The sequence below is a fragment of the Mus caroli genome, unplaced genomic scaffold (genome assembly GCF_978045245.1).
Source record: "Mus caroli unplaced genomic scaffold, Mus_caroli_1 scaffold_3, whole genome shotgun sequence".
In the NCBI taxonomy this organism is placed as follows: Eukaryota; Metazoa; Chordata; class Mammalia; order Rodentia; family Muridae; genus Mus; species Mus caroli.
In genome coordinates, this window is record NW_028227258.1 from 76,235,765 (window position 1) to 76,254,649 (window position 18,885).

An 18,885-nucleotide genomic window follows, 5' to 3' on the forward strand; every position below is an offset into this window, starting at 1 on the left:
CACAACGGTCTGAACTCTAATTCTAGGGGATCTATATCCTCTTTTGTCTTCCATGGGTATTGCACACATGTGGTACATACGTGTACACATAGTCAAAACACACATACATAAGAATAACTAAATATTTTTAAGAAAAGAGTAGTAATGTTTGGTTGACATAATTCATTCAGGGAACATCTCTCCAGCAGCCTTCTTCCCTCTTAGAGCTACTTTGTTTAGTGGGGAAGGGGCATGGAGAGCCCAGAAGAGTTGGGAGAGCACTTGCTTTAGGGACTTGGAAGAGGCCATTTGCAAGGACATTTACTCAGAGCTTGAGGGTATAGCTCAGTGGCCTACATGCAACATGTATACAGGACAGGGGCTCAGTCTCCCTCCCCTGAGAAGGGGAGGCATTTCCTTCTGAGAGGATCAGGGTATGACAGTTTGAGTAGGATGGGTGTGCAGTGTTTGACCCTGGTCCTATTCCCTGGTATTCTAAAAGTGAGGTGATGTCACCTCTCTGTTTCCGGTTTCATTATCAACTTCCTTTCATCCCCAATATATTCCTCCTGCTGGTGGCTTTCTGAAAAATTGGGCCCTTGTGATCTCTAATTCACAATAAGATGCTAAAAGGTAAAATATGGACCTCTTGAGATGTAACCAGAGAGGTATCACACAGTGCACAGAAGTAAGAAGGGCAGCACACCCGATCCATGTTTTCAATGTGGTTCGAGAGAACACATGTGCACACGAAGCCTGAGAACATGGACCTGTGTCTTGGGATAAAAGGCAAGCTGAGAGATCACTGATGGCCCGGGCGAGGTGCTGGACACAGTGATCTCAGGATCTGAGGTAAAAGAATTCCAAATCTGAGGATAATTTGTCTGAAGAGAAAACAAATAAAAGGTGTGTATGTTGGTAGAGGAGAGGCAAGAGAAAGCGAAAGACCAAGGGGACACTTCAAGTCTCCCTTCAGTGCCCTGTTTATGTGCTTGGGTCCCAGGCCTGCTCTTCTTTGCCTGTTTCCTTCCTGAGAGCAAGAATCCTGGTACCTAGTCTGTCTGTGAGACTAGATACTGATCAATACTTTCTTCTCTGTACAAAACTTGATCCTGTGGCTTGCCTAAGTGATCTAAATTCTCTTCCAAACTAGATGTGCTCAGTACAAGTCCAGCCCTCGGACCACTATAGATGCCGGTTCTTCACCTGTGCTTTTCTGTAATGTCCTAACTCTGACTTGATAAAGGAAGAACAATTTCTGATGGCCAGTATCCTGTGCATGCTCCATAGAATGTCACTCTGAATTACTTCCATTTTCTACAAATCCTCATTTTCTTCATTCTGATTGATTGGAAGTTATTAGAGTTAGAGCAGCCCCTGCTACTGTTTATAGGTTTTCAGCTATTTCAGGTGACAGAAGGATGTTATGGTTGCTATGAGGCCATTATGAGAGGCAGGTTTAATGACTTGTAATTGCCAGTGTAGAAAATGGCCACAGGACATGGAGAAATTTAAAGTTTTGTACAGAGGAAGGAACAATGGGAACCTGGTGGCCAGTTTTTATTTTTTCTAGGCCTCCAAAGACCATTTTGATTTGACAGCAACTAAATAAAACAACCGCTAAGTAACTGGGTAGAGTCTGCTAGTTTATATTTGTTATTAAGTTACTAGACATCCAAAAATATCTTCCCCACTCCTTGAGTTAGATTGAGGTCAATCATTTTAATCAAGTAAAAAGCCTTTCACTTTAAACAAAAATTAAAGTATTTAGGTACCATATCCAATACTGTAAAATCAAGGCCTACTTGGGGGATGGTCTGCTTGGCTTAAATCCTCATTCCTTCCTTTGTCATTTGGAATAAGTTATTTAGCCTCTCGGCCTCAGTTCCCTCAACTGTAAACTGGAAATAATGGTATCGTATCTCCTAGGGCTATTGTGAGGACTTTGTTAGTTTACATGTACAGCATTTAGGTGCTCAACTACTGCTGGAGTCGGATCTATTATTACTTATTCTATTGTTTATTGTAGCCTTGGAGTTAAGGACCTAATCTTGCTTATGATATTATCAATGTATTCAAGGCAATAAGTTTAGACATTCCCAGAAGGAAAAACCTAAGCCTAATGCTGTGAGGTATTATCAATCACAAGATGACTGGTGACACTGGATAGTTTTCAGTAGATTGCCCACTATGGATACAGCACGTGCGTGTCTTTTGATCAATGCCCTTTTAGGTGGCAGAGTGCTATGGCACTGGAAAGTCCTGCTGCCTCTGCCCTGAGTGTCTCAGGGACATGGTCTGACATGACAGTCAGTCAGAGTCAAGTTTTCACTATGCAAATATGGATTTGTAAATATGAAGATCATAGGAGCGCAGCTCCCTGTGGGGTTTAGATTTGATGCGGATAGCAAAGTACACAGAATTTAAATTTCAGTGATTCTAGCAGTAATAAAGGCAGCTTAAACATTCGAAGTCAAGTTATTTTGTAGAATAAACTGCCCAGGCATGGAAGAGGGACTTTCCTTATTTTAGGTTGTAGACATGAATTTGGAAGTTTTAAACATTTGTAAGATGTACATCTTTGCTATTTTGGTATACAGAACATTTTGAAATAAAATGTGCTTACTTGAAACACCAAAGACAATTTCTAAAGTTTTATCTTCAAATTAGTCTGTACATTTTGTATGTGTTTTATAGTCAAGTGTACCTGTGTTACTATGCACGTGTGTACATATAAAATAATGTGATCACGTTAAAAGCAAATTGTGGAAAGAGACTATGGGTTTATTTGTTTTTTCTCAAGATTTCTTTATTTTTATTTATGTGTATCAATGTTTCCTGCATGTATCCCCGTGTACCACATATGTGTCTGGAGCCCATGGAGGCCAGAAGAGGACATCTGATCTTCTGGGACTGGAGTTACTGATGTTTCTGTGTTGCTACAGGGTCCTAACTCACAGAGCCATCTTTCAGCCCAATTTTTTTTTTTATTAAGTAAAAATAAAGCTCTTTTCTTTGAAAGTGGGTTTTGAACAATCACAAAAAAGAGAGCAGCACTATGCCAATTAATATTCTGTTTTATGTGTTTTGATGCAGACAGTCAAACCTCTGGCCTCACGCGAGCTGGGCAAGTGCTCTGTCACTGGGCTTGTAATGCCTTCAGCCTTTAGTAGTCGATCCTTCATGTGAGAGAAACAGATACTCAATTGATCTTATGCGGTCATTTCTACACCAGCAGAAAAAATTTGATTAATTGCTATTAACTGTGATAAATCCCATGGGTAATGAAATTTTTTGGTCTATCTATTTTCTTCCTGTTATTCAAACAAATTAATAAAACAGCTTGCCAGAACACCATAGAAAATAAATATGTGTTCTGCACCAGCACAGGAGCACAGTGCTGCCCAGTGCTTACTTGGGCTCTGGAGCTCCAGTGTCCTGCCCTTGTTGGCAGGGTCTGAACCCTGAAAGCTGCTGGGAGCTTCCATTAGGCTCTTGTACTTCAGTGAGTATTTGCTAAGGCGTAGACTTGCAGTCTGTCAACACTAATACAAAGGTGGGTATGAAGCCAATCCAGCATTAAACCTTTTACTTTGCTTTTGATAAGTTTTGTCTTTCTAGTTACCTAGGCAATCAGTATTAAATTACGGAATCTTAAACTTTGAGATAGCTAAAGAGTTTGATGTGAATTTCTTTTCTAAAGTGATTTGATGCATTATGGATAGACAATTATCAGTTAAAAAGATAAATAATTGGGCAGTGAGTGCTATCAGATGGAACATGACATAACAAAATACCAGCTCTATCTCTTCCAAACCCATATAAATTTCTTTCTTTTGTTTTTGCTGGGTGGTGAGTGGAGACAGGGTTTCTCTGTGTAGCCCTGGCTGTCCTGGAGATCACTGTAGATCAGGCTGGTCTTGGACTCACAGATTCGCCTTCCTCTGCCTCTGAAATCTACACTTGGGAGGATTAAAGGTATGTGCCTGGCTTCCAGATACATTTATCATCCCTTTAGATTACATGTTTTTTCTTCCTTTTGAGCCTACTAGGCTCAAAGCTGAGGCCGCAACATCCTCTTGCCTTCGACTTCCAAGTGGGTGTTGTTCCTACAGCTGTGTGCCATTACAGCTAGCGCCACTTGCTTTTGTCTGTCGTCTACATTGTTGGGTTCTGTTTTCTAATATTTTCTTGAGGATTTTTGTATTTGTGTTCATAAAAAGATGCTTGTATGTAGTTTTTCTGTCTTTGCTTGGTAACCTGTTATTTGTATGTTCACCTCATAAGTTTAGAAGTATTCTCTTGCTGTTTTTTGGAAGAGACTCTAGAGAAGAGGTGTCCGGTTAAAATTCACCAGTGAACCTATCTGTGTGTGGTCCTCTCTGATTTGGAAGGTTGCCAGACATTGTATTTCTTTGCTATATACAAGTATACTTGGGTCATCTTGTTTCTTTATGTGAGTTTTGGTAGAATTTCTTACCAGGACTTAGTTCATTTCATTAGGCCATTAAATCTACAAACATAAAGCTGTGTATAATACCCCTTCATTATTTTTCAGGGTTTGAGGGATCAGAAGTGATGGCCCATCCTTCATTTCCATTATCAATAAATTGTGTTCTTTATTTTTCTGTCTTAGTTAATGGAGCTGAGCTAAGGATTATCAATTTTATTGATTATGCCAAAAGACAGCAACTGACTTAGTTGACTTTCTCTGTAGTTTTCTGATTTTCAGTTTCATTGATTTCTGTTGAGTTTTTAAATGACTCCCCTCTCTGTTTATGTGTACATCAGCTGTAGGTCTTTCTTCAGCACCGATGTGCCTGTTCAGTGCTCTAATTTCCTAGTAAGCATTACCTCTGCACCTCACAGATTTTATATTTTTTTTCATTTAGTTAAAAATCTTTAAAAATTCTCTTGAGGTTTCTTCTTTGACCTATGTGGTTTTAGAAATGTTTAATTCTCTCATGGTTTTTGTGCATTAACACAGTCATACATTTTCCCAAAGTGCAATTAGAGAATCATTCCTATTGATAGAAACACATGTACACTGGGCTGCTAATGCAGAGGAAGGCTGGAAAGTAAGTAAGGAAGCCAAAGTGATTGAGTCTTTTTTTTTTCTTTTTTCTGGTCAACTGTGTGTATTTATTCAATGAACTTATGCCAACATTAAAATACCCATATAGTTGAATCACCTTTGAAGTGGTAACATTATGTGATATAATGGGAAGAATAATTACATTAGAAGCTAGTCCTGAGAAGCAGTATTAGCTCCCTGTGGCTTAGGAAGGACAGACGAGTTGGCTCAGTGGTTAGAAACACTTGTTCTTGCAGAGGGCCTGGGTTCAGTTTCCAGCACAACATGGTAGCTCACAACGAGTCTCATGGGATCCAGTGCCTTTCTTTGACCTTTGTGTGCACCAAACATGCATTTGGTGCACCAACAACCATGCAGGTAATGCATTTACATACATGGAGTAATGGAATCTTCAACAATTAAATAAAAATAGACAGTAAAAAGGGAATGATCTAGACAGGAGGTAATTTCAGATTTAGTTTTATGAGGAACACTGTAATCATGGGTGAAAATTGAGCCAATATTTTTTAAGGAAATGTAAGGAAAATTGAAGTTTATTTGAAAGATCCTTACCTAGATGGCAGATCATCTAAGCACTGCCAGAGGTGGACCGTGGTTAAACCTGGCGAGGGGTTTTCTGCTTTTGGTTAAGATCAGTACTATGGCATTCATTTTTATTTCTCTGTTATTTCTATTTCACCTCATAACCTGCTCCCCCTGAGAAGGTGCTGTGGTAGGGCCGGTAGGTTTCCTGTTCCTGGAAGAGCTGTGGACATAAACTTATATCTCAGCATCATGATGCAGAAGCTGGCGCTGCGTATGGCTTTGAGAGAAAGGCTCCTAAGGGACTTGAGCCCCACTAAACTGGAGGCAGCTTTTGGGTCTGTGGTGTATACAAACCTCAGCTCCCAACAATTAAGATTTAGTCCAGCCCTCTGCCACTGGCTGACCTAGTGTGCTGATTCTTTATGACCCTCTCTTCTTCTCAGTTCAAATACATGGGCAGGAAGTCATCACCCTGAATTCATCCACAGTTGAGCACTTCAAATGGAAAACTCAGTGGCACTGACCGTGTTTATAATGGTGTGCAACCACTGCCTTTCTAATTTTAAAACTTTTTATTACTCCTTAAGAGTCCTTTGTACTCATTGCATGACTACGAGTCTGCTTTCTCTGTGATTATAATGCTCTATTTTGGATGTTTCATATAAAATACTCAATAAGTGACCGTGTGTGTGCTTCTTTTACTCAGTACCATGTTTTGCAGTTTATTTAGAAGTTCCTTCAGTATTTTATTCCTGTTTATGGCTGAATAATCTTTTACTCTCTCTATATATGTATAACAGTCTTTGTATTTATCTTTATTTAACTTGGGTTATTTCCATCTTTTGGTTATTATGAATTGAGATTCTGGGAACATTTATATGTTTGGATATAACTAGGATTACTGATTCATTCGCTTAGTAAGGAACCACAAAATGTTTTATGGTAGATATACCATACTATACTCTCACTAATCATGTATGATGGTTTTATTTTACTGTATCCTTACCAACAGCTGTTATACACTTATATACTAAATAATTGTTCTTTTATGACCGACTTTCTGGTAGGTGTGGAGTAGTTTCCTGTTGCAGTTTCCATTTGTGTTTTGCCATTGATCAGTAATGTAGATGCTGTTTTGTTTTGTTTTCATTTGTTCATTGGTTACTTGTCTGTTTACTTTGGAGAAAATTCTATTGAGTTCTTTGCCCATTTTTGAATTGGATCAACTTTTCTTGTTGAGTTTTAAGAACTCTTTATACATTTTTAGATACTAAGCCAGTTCTCAAGAACACAATTAAAGCATATAAAGATAGAGTAAATTATAGCTCATTCATAGGAAAGGAGGAAACTGACAGAAATAATAAGTTGGAATTCATGATAGTTAAAAACCTTAGTGTATCAGATGAGATGAGCAAAGGGAAATCATGATTGGAATATATTGTATGAAAGCCAAAAATTATTTTCAATAAAAAAATAAAGTCATGAAAAAAAAAAAAGAGGAGTGGGGAGGTCATAAGAGTGATTGCATCCTCTTGAACCAGAGTTACATAGGGTTGAGAGCTGTCATGTGGGTGTTGGAAATTGAACCCCGAGTCCTCTGGGAAGGTAGCTGGTGCTCTTATTTGCTGAGATATCTTTTCATCCCCATAGGCAGTTGTCTTAACCACTGAACCATATTTCCAGCCCCTCTATAAAATCTTATAAATGATCACTGTATACACAACTATTATTATAAAATGATTTTAGTATTTTTAGCATTCAGTGCATCTGTGACTAGAAATGTAAAGATAAATGTGTTTGAACATTTTTTTTTTTATGTGGGGGATAGCGCTTTTGAGGTAGGGTTCATGAAACCCAGGCTGGCCTGAACTCACTTATAATTGAGGTTGACTTTGAACTTATAGTTCTCATATGTCTACCTTCCAAGTGCTGGGGTAACAGGCACACATCACCATACCCAGTTTACAAAGTGCTGCCAATGGAACTCAGAGATTTTCATCCATTAGGCAAGCGCTCTGAATTGAGATACATCCCTAGCCCCTATATCTGACATTGTGCAGAAGTATGTAGAGATAAAGGCATATGCATAATATTTGCAAAGTGACTACTAAGTGCTTTTTTTATGTACAATGGGCATTGTATCTAGACTTTTGCCATACAAGATACAAAACTGAGCAATAAAATTCTTTAAAAAAAACCCCAGAACCAAAAGATAACAAAAACTTTATGCTTTCATCAGTGTTCTATTGCTGTAAAGAGACACCATGACTATGACAACTCTTATAAAAGAAAGCATTTAATTGGGGCTGGCTTATCTTCAGAGGTTTGTCTCTTATCATTGCAGGAAGCTTGGTGACATGCAGGTGGACACAGTACTAGAGAAAGAGCTGAGAGATCTATATCTGGATCTGCAGGCAGCAGGGAGAGAGAGATACTGGGCCTGCCTTGAGCTTTTGAAACTTTGAAGGCCACACCTCCAGTGATAGACTTCCTTTAACAAGGCCACATCTACTCCATCAAGGCCATACCTTTGAATAGTGCCACTCTCTGGTGACCAAGCATTCAAATATAAGAACCTATGAGGGTCATTCTTAGTCAAACTACCACAGTGTATCAAAAGATGTCAAGAAAGTGAGAAGGTAACCAATCAAATAAGGGAAATGTTTATAAATCATATGTCTGCTAAGCTAGAAGTTTCCTTAACTGACTTTCATGTCTGTATGTTTTTTTGTCTGGGCTGAAAACGCAACCCTCAGGAGCCATAGACTAACAAAAATCCCAATACCAGGCATGAGATGCCCTCTTTTACATTATTGGTCAGGGGAGTCAAGAGACTCTTTAGATATTGTAGGCTATTGCTCTTACCCTTGGTTGCCTCCCAGAGAGTGAAGAAAGAGCCTGATTGCTAAAGACACCCATGCACTTCAGACCCAGAATCCAGAGGACCTGAACTGGATTTGACCCCAAAGCCTCCTCCCTGATGACCAGAAGGTGTCATGCAAGCTTCCGGGGAGGGAAGCAACTAAAATAGCAACCAGCATGGTGGGGTCATCTTAAGGGTATGGTAGTATATGCAGATCTTGGCAGTAACCAACCAATAGCTGTCTAATCATGTTAAGGCCCACACACCAAGAAAGAAATCATCCCTGGTTATAGAAACCTGGCTAACTCTGCAGGGCTAGCGATGCCATGGACCTTGGAGGACGGCCTATAACCACCACTTTACTTAGCAAGATTTATTCCTAACTGCATTTTAAATATTTACCCTTGTCCTTAAAGATAAGTGTAATTCTTATGTCTCATTAAAAATAAGCCTGTTTGCAAGAGATGGAAAGCCGTCCAGAAAAGCACAACTGATAAAACTTGAGAGAACAGATATCATGTGCTCAGTCTCTAACAACTGGTGCATCTATAACAACTCTTGCACTGAAGGCACAGGGAAGAGGGGCTAGAGGATTGTAAGAGAGGAGCAGGAAGTCAGCTGTGAGACTGTGTCTCCTAGAAATGCCAGGGAAGCTACAGCCATGAGGTATCGGTAACATGAGAGCCTAAACAAGATTTGATCAAGGACTATATAACAAGAGACATGCTAACATGGATTGGGGGAGATGGTCCTCAGGACCAACCCTAGAGAAAGAGCTACAGGCAACTTAGAAATGCTGATAGTGGAGAAATAGTCTTCTTCCTCAGGGAAAACCCCAGTTGGTTATCCAGTACAAAATGGTTAGTCACACACAAGTAAGACTGAACAGATTTTTATACATTTAGGATCATATACATGCACACACACACACACACACACACACACACACACACACACAAACAAACAGAGAGAGGCCATGAACTTAAACAAAAGCAAAGAGAGGTGCATGGCAGGAGTTGGATGGAGGAAAGAAATTATTATATGCTTTAATTTAAAAATAAAACTAATAAAAATGGATATTTTTCATTTATTTATTGAGAATTTCATATTACTAATGGTTACTAATTTACATCACTTTCTCCTCCCTCCAATTCCTGTATCCCCTGACTCTTTCTCAAATTCATGGCCTCTTTTTCCTTAATTATTATTGTTAAGCACACACACTCATATATATAAATTTATAAACACAGCCGCTTAGACTGCTTGGTGTGGCTGACGTATATATTTGTTTAAGACTGACCACCCGTGACTGGGTCACTTATCAGGGCTCATCCCTGGAGAAGACTGATTCTCCCTCACTCATCAATCATTCATTGCCTGTAGCACTTCATCTAGGGGTGGGCCTTGTGGGATTTCCCACATTCATATTGACTGTCAGTTAGTGCTATTGTTTTACAGGTCTTGTTTAGGGACCTGTAGTGTTGAGATTGCACATGTGCTGCCTTGCCTTCCTGGCAACTATAGAAGACGCTATTCTTGCAGCGGATGCCATGATCCTCTGGCTCTTACAGTCTTTCCACATCCTCTCCCACAATGTTCCTTGAGTCATAGGTTTGGGGGTTGTATTGTTGTTGAAACAGTGTTAGGCAACCTGAGGTTAGCTGTTCTCTGCAGTTTGACCAGTTGTGTCTTTCTGTAATGGTCTCTGTCTGCTGTAAGTAGAAGCTTCTTTGCTGAGGGATGAGAGCTACATTTACCCAGCAAAGGCTGCATGGAGACTTGAGTAGTCAGCTTTCATGATCAAGGCAGTTGGTTTTTTTTTTTTTTTTCAAGAATGTTGCCCACAGCATGCTGTGTTGCAATCTGGTAAGTAAGTAGACCTTTTCTCAGTAAGTAGACCTTTCTAGACCTTCTCTAGTTGGGTCTTCCATTGACCAGCAGTCAGCTTTGTGTGTATCTATGCAAGCTTTACTTAGTAATAGTATAACTTAATACTTTGGCTAAGTATTATATGAACCAATTAAATACAAGAGCAAAAAGATGTTTCTTAGCAAACAAAGTTTAACACTTTAGAAAAACTTCTTGAAGTCCTGCCAACAAAAATTGCTTTTTAATTCTGTGTGGGTGATACAACCATGAACCACTCTGAAACTTGTAGAAACTTTACAAGGATTCGGCACTCATGCTGTGTTACAGGCTTCTTTATAATCTACATTAAAATTACCAGTCTATTAAAGACACCAAACTGTAAACTATGGAAGTATGTTTTATGTTAGAAAAATGGTATCAATACCGATCCCCAGAGTCTCATACACAAAACAACTCCTATGTAAAGCAAGGTACTGAATATATGTCCATATGTTGAAATGAAAATAACCTTCATTGAATTTTTATAGCACCAATGCAATTTTTAAATCCATAATGAACTGTCCTCTGTGATCATTCTGGACAGAGATTCTCTTTGCCATGTCTTAGAGCACTCGATCTCCTGCTTGTTAACTTAAAGAACTTTATGTCTCACAACAGGTATTTCTGTGCTAGGTTTAAGAACTGGTTGGCTTCACTGTCATAAGGAAGGACCCTCTTCTGTCTTCCATGTATTTCTCTTAGGCCAGCGCCTGGCTGAATTACAAAGCAGCTACAGTGTGTTCAGGAGTAGAACAGGTTCTATCCATTCTTTGGAACTGGGAAGCTTGCCCCGGAACCTCTTCTGCAGATGCCACACGCTCTCTTGTCTGAAATGAGTCATCCTTAACCTGTCCCTAGGAAGGGCCTGCTGGTCTTTAATCCTGAAGGTAGAGTTAGACCTGAGTCACTTGAGGCTGGGATGAACAATTTAATAAACTTGTTCTGGCTAGTTTGTTTTGTCATCTTGACACAAACTGATTCATATGGGAAGAGGGAACCTCAACTGAGAAAATGCCTTCATCAGATTGGCCTGTAGGCAAGTCTGGGCAGTATTTCCCTCCACCCCTGAGCAGGTGGTCCTGGGAGGTATGAGAAAGGTAGCTGGACATGGGTCTGGAGGACAAACCGGTAGACAGCATCTCCTTAGCTTCTGCTTCACCTTTTGCCTCATGTTTCTTCTCTGCTTGAATTCCCATCTTGGCTTTCCTCAGTGATGGACTGGGATCAGGGTGTGCACACCCTTTTCTCGACATGCTGCTTTTGGTCATGTCTTCATCACAGTGACAGTAAGCAAGCTAGGACAAAACCAAAGCCTGTTAATAGGAAGCCCAGGGCAAGCTTGCTGGTGGAATGACAGCCATTTTTATGATGACAGGGGATATTTCATGCAATGCACTTTCCTTTAAGCTTTTGATAAGAGCTGAGCAGTAGTGAAACTAAGGACCTATTTGTGAGTATTCACAGTGCATCTCTACCGTATTGTTCAGGAATGTATTCATCTACTGTACAATGGACACGCACTGTGAGGGGCAGGTTGTCTTGCTCTTCTGAAAAATTGCATCAAGTCTAGCAGTCACACTTGAATAGATGGCCTTCCCACCTCTGCATGGAAAGGTCGGTGGCGATTTGGAGTAGCTGATGATGCGGTGGCTCAGAGAGTTTTGTGCTCATCCTCATTATGTCCCCTTTGGCTGGGGGCTTCTTTCCCATTTCATGTGGCTTTGGAGGAGAAAATAATCGTGCTCATCTATAACCTATTTCTTTCCTCTTATTCCTAGCCGTGAGAATAGGCATGTGATTTAAGCTCCGCTAGTCAGGGTCCCTATTTTCCAGGCTGCAGCAATGTCTTCAGGGAAGGTGTGGGATGCAGTTAGAATCATGAGAGCCATTCATGAGATTTTTTTTTATGAGACAGTGCTGGAAACATTTATGGTTTTAGGATGGAAATGAAGGCTAAATGATAGCTTATTCCTGAGGTCACAGAGGGGAAGGCTGCCCATGGAGAAGGAGAGAAGAAAGCCTGTAGGCAGAGATGTGATAAGTAGAGGGTAGGGTGCAGATGGGTAAGAGCAAATGAACTTGGGGCATCACAGTCCCCGTTCCAGTTTTCTTGTGCAGTGAGCTGCCGCAATGTCTTTCTGGCTAGATGAGCTAAAATGTCTCCTGCTTTGTTTGTGTGAATGTGAGTTGGGTTCCTGTCACCTAGCTTCCAGCATCTTGATTAATTATTGGATGCATCTGAGAAGATATCTGAGGATAGTGCTGTGATAGTCCTTAGAAGGTTCACTTTAATACTTAATGTGCTTAATGAACCCCACGCCCACCCCCAGCCAATGCTGAAGTGCCCATTCATGTTCAGTTTAACTTATGGCCGTCGGAAAAATAGCCTCAATCTGGCGGCGGTCAGCGGTCAGTTTAAACACTGAAGGTTCCTTCCCATCAATGCTTCTGAGTAAGTGAGTTGAGAGGATTTTTTTTTCTTCTGAGAAATGTATACAATGATATATGTTTAAAAAAATATCTGAAGAGACTTAGTAGAATGGAGTGGAATAGTTTTTAAGTAGTTGTACTTGAGTTAATATTGGTGAGGTGGACTTGGTACTGGCAGTTGTTGAAATTGGCAGTTGATGAAATATAACCCTAAGAAAGCTGGGCAGTAGTGGTATATGCCTTTCATCCCAGGACTCGGGAGGAAGAGACAGGTGGATATCTGAGTTTGAGGCCAGTGTGGTCACAGAGCAAGTTCCAGAACAACCAGGGCTATGTGGAGATACTGCCTCAAAAAACAAATAAAGAAAAGAAAGCCAAACCAAACCAAACAAGAAAAATGAATGTAGTGCACACTTACTTTTAAGTCTAACATTCACACACACAGGAGTCCTTCCCATTTTATGCTCACAGCAAATCTGAGCAGATTTCTAAGTAGTAATATGGAGGGAAACAGAATTGATTTGGGATCTAAGCATCTGGATGTTTGAGAAGCAGAGACCTCCTTGTCTGGCATTGCCACAGGAAAGTACTTAGGACCTTGGACCAGGGACACTTGTGGGGAAGCACCCAACCAAATGGGACCTGGATTGGCTAAGTGGGTCAGAAGAATTGAGCGTCTTTTCCATTATCTAAGCTTTTAGTGAAGTTACAACTTTTACTTGTTTCTTCAAAGACAAATAAGGGACAAGTGCAAAGTGACAGAACAGGCCTAGTCCAATTTTAGGATGAAAATGTGAAGTTAATGTAGTAAAACAAATGTTTCAGTGTAGCAACCCTTTAAATTCTTTAACTGTATTGAAAACGTGGGCCGACACCAACCGTGTAATGACTGCATTAAGACAGGGAAATGACCCTGCTCCAGCATGCCCTGGTGTGCACCCAATGGGGTATGGTAGTTGTCCCAGTGTGCTATGGACCGACAAGATTGTATGTTATTCAAGGGCATTGATAATAAACGGAGTGGCCACAAATAAAACTGTTCTTTCATACTCTGTGACTAGCACTGAATAATTTGGGGTTTCTAAAAATGGGAAGCCATTTGATAATCTTCTGAGTGCTGGACCATCTGCAAACCGATTTCATTTGCTTAGAGTCAGATATGGAAAGAATCAGGAGTCAGACTTGAGAAGGCTCTTTTGACAAAGTGGGACAGATGATGCTACCCCCAGGAGAATGACAGTCTGCCAAGACTTGGTCAGCGGCTTCTCTTTAAGGGTGTTTTGCCATATGGTCTCCTCCAAAAGCTAAAGATCGGGTTTCAAAGTCTAGCACATATACATTAATAAATCATGATCTTGAACTAAGGGCAGGCAGGCAGTAACAGCATCGGGAGGTAGAATTCAAATGGGGCGCTGGGAAGCGAAGGGAGGGAATTGACCTGGGCGGCGAGTAGATAGGGAAGCCTGGCGTGTTTTGGGAAGGATAGTTAATACAATATTTACCAGGACCGCAAGGCTCCAGTGAGTTTCCTATGACCTTTGTCAGGGAAGTACTTTCACCAAATAAAAAAAGACATCCTTGTAAGAGTGCTGAATTGCAGTGATAAAAACAGCGAAATCAGTTGGGAAGAGATTTGAAACTATGGTGATCATTTTTAAAGTTTATTTACAAACCAACTTTGCTTCTTAGGACAGAAGGCACATCTCCTCTTTCCAAAGGAAAAATCTGTTGTGGCATTTTATTAGCATTTAAGGCAAAATGGAGACATCTTCAGTGTTGAGCAAGAGCTGGCTGATTCTAGCTGAGGTCTCCCACCGAGGGTGGCACACAGTGCCTGCAACTCTTCCTTATGCTGGGATAGCTACATTGAGTTTTCAAGGGAAGATGTGCTGAGAGAAAGAGACTAGATATTTTAGAAGACAACTTTAAAAAGTTTTAATACCCCATTTAATATCTTAAACTTCAGTTAACTTTATTACCTTCTTCTATTCAATATACATTTATTAGTATTTGATAGTTATTAGGTTGGCCTTAGATCCTGATTTCAAGCAGTCTCTCAAGTGTCTGAGATTATAGGTATCTGTCACTATGTCCGGCTTTTAAATAACCCTGGGGTAGTAAATAAACAAAAGGGCATATATGACTATTAACTAACCAATTAATTTTGGAGCTACAAGAGAAACCAAGGACTTGGGGATTGCTAGGCAGATATTGTCCCATTGAGCCACACACTAGTCCTGGTATGTATTCTGAAGGTTCTCATTGCCCATAAGAAAGCTCCATTGCTCCTCACTTGTGAGTCTGAAAACACTCTGAGAACCAGTTTTGCCTCTTCAGAGAGCTAAAGGGCATCTGGAACTGCAAAGCAAGGTGCAGGCTAGAATTCATCGGAGAGACCATGTTATATTTTATTTAAACAGAAGATAACCGTTGCAGAGCTTAGGCACAAGGAGAGTATTGAACCCAGAACTTTTCCCTGAGGTATTTTGAGTCTGAAAGATTCAAAGGAAGACAGAATCTAGGAAAAAAAACCTAAAAGGGCTAGTTTGAAGCAAAGGCTGGAGGAGTGGCATAGGAGGACTAAGTAGCCACGAAGCCCTCAAAAGCACTTAAAAATGAAAAAAACAAACCCTTGGAAATGTATTGTGTAGGAAAGACAAAACAGGGGCAGTAACTCTGGGGCCCTTATGTTCATGCACAGTCTAATGCTGATAAGTGTATGGAGGTCTGACCGTTGGCCAGGGTAGTGTCTCATTTGGTGGCTTTGGAGTCCTTAGTCTTTTGGCAGCATCTGGCAATCCAGAGCTGGTTCCTCATCAGCATAGGGACTGAAGGCGAGTAGCTGTTGCTGTAGCTCCAGGGTGGGAGAGGACATGCTGCCTTGTTGGTGCTCTCTAGATGATCAGCAGCACACCACTGATCCAGAACATTTGGGGTGGGGGGACTCAACAATATACGTTATAGAGAGGCTCTCCAAGTCACTCTTTCATCTCTGCACTCTTTACAGTCATAGGCTTGTCCCAAATTAGTAATTTGGAATCAGAGCTCACAGAGTCCTATAACAAAGTAAGGGCTGACTCTCCTAGTTGGCTTGAGCCATCTGCTCTTATAGACCCTACTGTGGACCTCTTATAGACCCTTCCTGGTGAGCTCTCCCTAGAAACTATACATGGCTTTGGAGAAACCTCTGCCCCTCCCGCCCTGCCCCAGGCAAATGCAGGCTCCTTAGATCCAATTCTCTGGAGTTTGGAAGTGTTCTCTGAGGTATGTATTTAACATTATTTGGGAAGAATATAAGCAGTACTAGCATAGGGCTAACCTTGTGCAAATGAGTGCTTAATAAATATCACCTGAGCAAAATAGATGAGGTGGGAAGAAAGCTTGCTCGTTAGCCGTTGCTGTCACTGGAAGCATCTATTAAACTCTTTACCTTCATGGGGCACTGAGCCAGGGATGGAACAAAACTACATTAGCAGATGTGGCTCTGGCCTTGGAGACCCAGGGCAGCATCTGAAAGCTCGTTCTTGTGTGAAGTGTGAAATTTACCTCTGTTGTCTTTCTCAGCTGACAAACAAGTGAATAGCGGTTGGGACAAGAGTAACAGTGACCGACAGAAGGCTGGTGCACAGGTAGATGGCACCCAGGGGCTCTGTCACAGCTCCATGTTCCCGGAAGCTCTTTCCAATGCTGTACTGTGGTATAGAGCACCCCTAGGTAGCCTATCACACTTTATTGTATACTCACTCCTAAGGCTCTGTGATTGTAGGTATCCGTACATTTTTAACAGATTTATTTTGGGTGTGCATGTTGTTTTTCTCTGGCAGGAATGTAAGTTCTGGATTGCAAACATCACTTTGGCTGGAAAGTGATTTACTTTCTTTGCAGGGCATGGGCCTTTGGGGAGGTTCAGGATTTTCCTAACAGTGGGCAGTATTGTAAAGCTTGACTGGTCCCTGACAAGGTTAGGAGCTGGAGGCTACGGTGTGTTCTTTGTCCCCAAGCCTCTGCTCTTCTGTGTCCCTCACAACGGTTGGCTTCCCTTAGTTTTCTCTTTTCATATGAGGCCTGGGGTCCTGCCTGTTGTCAGTGATAGGAACGTTTCTCTTAATTTGAGATGATTTTAGATTTGCAGTAAATTTGCTGTTGCAATATGGAGAATTCCTGTTTATACACCCTAACCAGCTTCACTTAAGTCTAACCTCTTTTGTTCTAGGGGCCTTGCTGTTCACAGGGTGATGGGCACATGGCCTTCCTCTAACTTCCAAGGAGCCTCCAATCGGGGAGTGGATTTTAGTGACCTAATGTTTTAGCTTTTCATGAGAAATTAGAAATTTTTTTTATTAAGGCATTTTTTTTGTTGTTGTTTTTTGTTTTTGTTTTTTTTTCGAGACAGGATTTCTCTGTATCGCTTTGGCAGTCCTGGAACTCACTCTGTAGACCAGGCTGGCCTCGAACTCAGAAATCTGCCTGCCTCTGCCTCCCAAGTGCTGGGATTAAAGGCATGCGCCACCACCGCCCGGCTTATTAAGGCATTTTTTATTAGATATTTTCTTCATTTACATTTCAAACGCTATCCCCAAAGCCCCCATACCCTCCCCCTGCCCTGCTCCCCAACCCACCCACTCCTGCTTCCTGGCCCTGGTATTCCCCAGTACTGGGGCATATGATCTTTGAAATACCAAGGGCCTCTCCTCCCATTGATGGTTGACTAGGCCATCCTCTGCTACATATGCAACTAGAGACACAGCTCTGGGGATACTGGTTAGTTTATAACGTAAAGATGGGGGTGCTAGAGGTTACTTTCCAGCTATGGGAGAACTGAGTGAGAGGAGAATTTTGGCTTGAGAGTCCTTGCTGGGATCTTGAAATACCGTTTACTGATCCTTCTTTTTAGTTAGCATTTAGCAACTGCCCTGTAAGTGCCGAATACCATACAGACCTCTGGAGCTACCAAGCTGAACTTTTGATATGTAGTGTACAAATGCTATGCCAGAAGTATACAGTGTGCTGTGGAGAGTATGTAAGGTGGCCTTGATGCCCTCTCTGCTTATACAGGCTTCATTAGGCTGCAGCACCTGGAACGAGCGCTCTTGGCAGATGGAAATAAGCTGTTCTGTTAGTCCAAACTTGCAATTAGGATAGCTTAGGTAAATTCAGGGGACCATCCGTGCTCTGTCATCTTACCAGTGGGCAAATGCACTTCCCTCCGAGTGGAACTAAAACAGTTGTTGATGCAGTGATGTGCTGATTGTGTTTGTCTTCCCTGAGCCACCCACTGTTTTCCTTTACCTTCCTTTTCTGGGTACTGTGCATAAAATTCTTTATTTAGAATAATAAAGTATCTGTGTGTGTGTGTGTGTGTGTATTTATATAATATGCAATTTTAAATTCAAACCTGCATTAAAAGGGTCAGGACATATACCTGTTTTGAAAAGCATACATACAGTATATACACAGATACATCACATTTGTCTTTTACTTTTTATATAAGAATTAGAGCAGATACCCATACTTTATAGAAAATAATTGTATATAGAGTTTTTAAAAACTGTATCCCACCTATTGTTTAAGTGATGTTACTTGAGGGGGAAATGTATATTTGAACTGGTTCCTTAAAGGTGTCGATCCACACCTCTGCTTTGGTGTAAAGTATAGGTTATTGTCATTGGTATTTGTGCTTCTGCATTCTTACACACTAAGTGCACATAAAAGCTACTTTGATACTTAGTGTTCCATTGGTTCATCAGTTAGCCTTTAGGTTTATCAGTAGATGGTGTGTGCTGTGCCTTTCTCTGTGGTCCTTCTGGAAGATGTTCTGGAAATGGGGACATAGCATTGTAATATATGGGAAACTCCAAGTCCATACCGGCAGTTTCTGTGGAAGCATTCCTGTCACTAGTTCTTTCTGCCATGCTTGTATCTGCTAAAGAACACAGATAGTGTTTAACCAGTTCACTTACATTTCCTTCTGTAAACTCAGGTATTCATCTCTCCATGTTAAGCATTAATTGATTGAAAGTGAGTTCAACTGAAATAGAGCAAGAGAAACAATCAAATTAGCAGATGGACAGGCTTGAAAGGTGTG

At 40.9% G+C, this 18,885-nt stretch overlaps 1 protein-coding gene across 4 annotated transcripts in view; it reads left to right on the forward strand.

Annotated features, from left to right (window-relative positions):
• The window catches only part of Fhip1a (FHF complex subunit HOOK interacting protein 1A), a 252,082-nt gene that overhangs the window by 90,730 nt on the left and 142,467 nt on the right, over positions 1-18,885 (forward strand). The gene's annotated exons all lie outside the window — the stretch shown is intronic.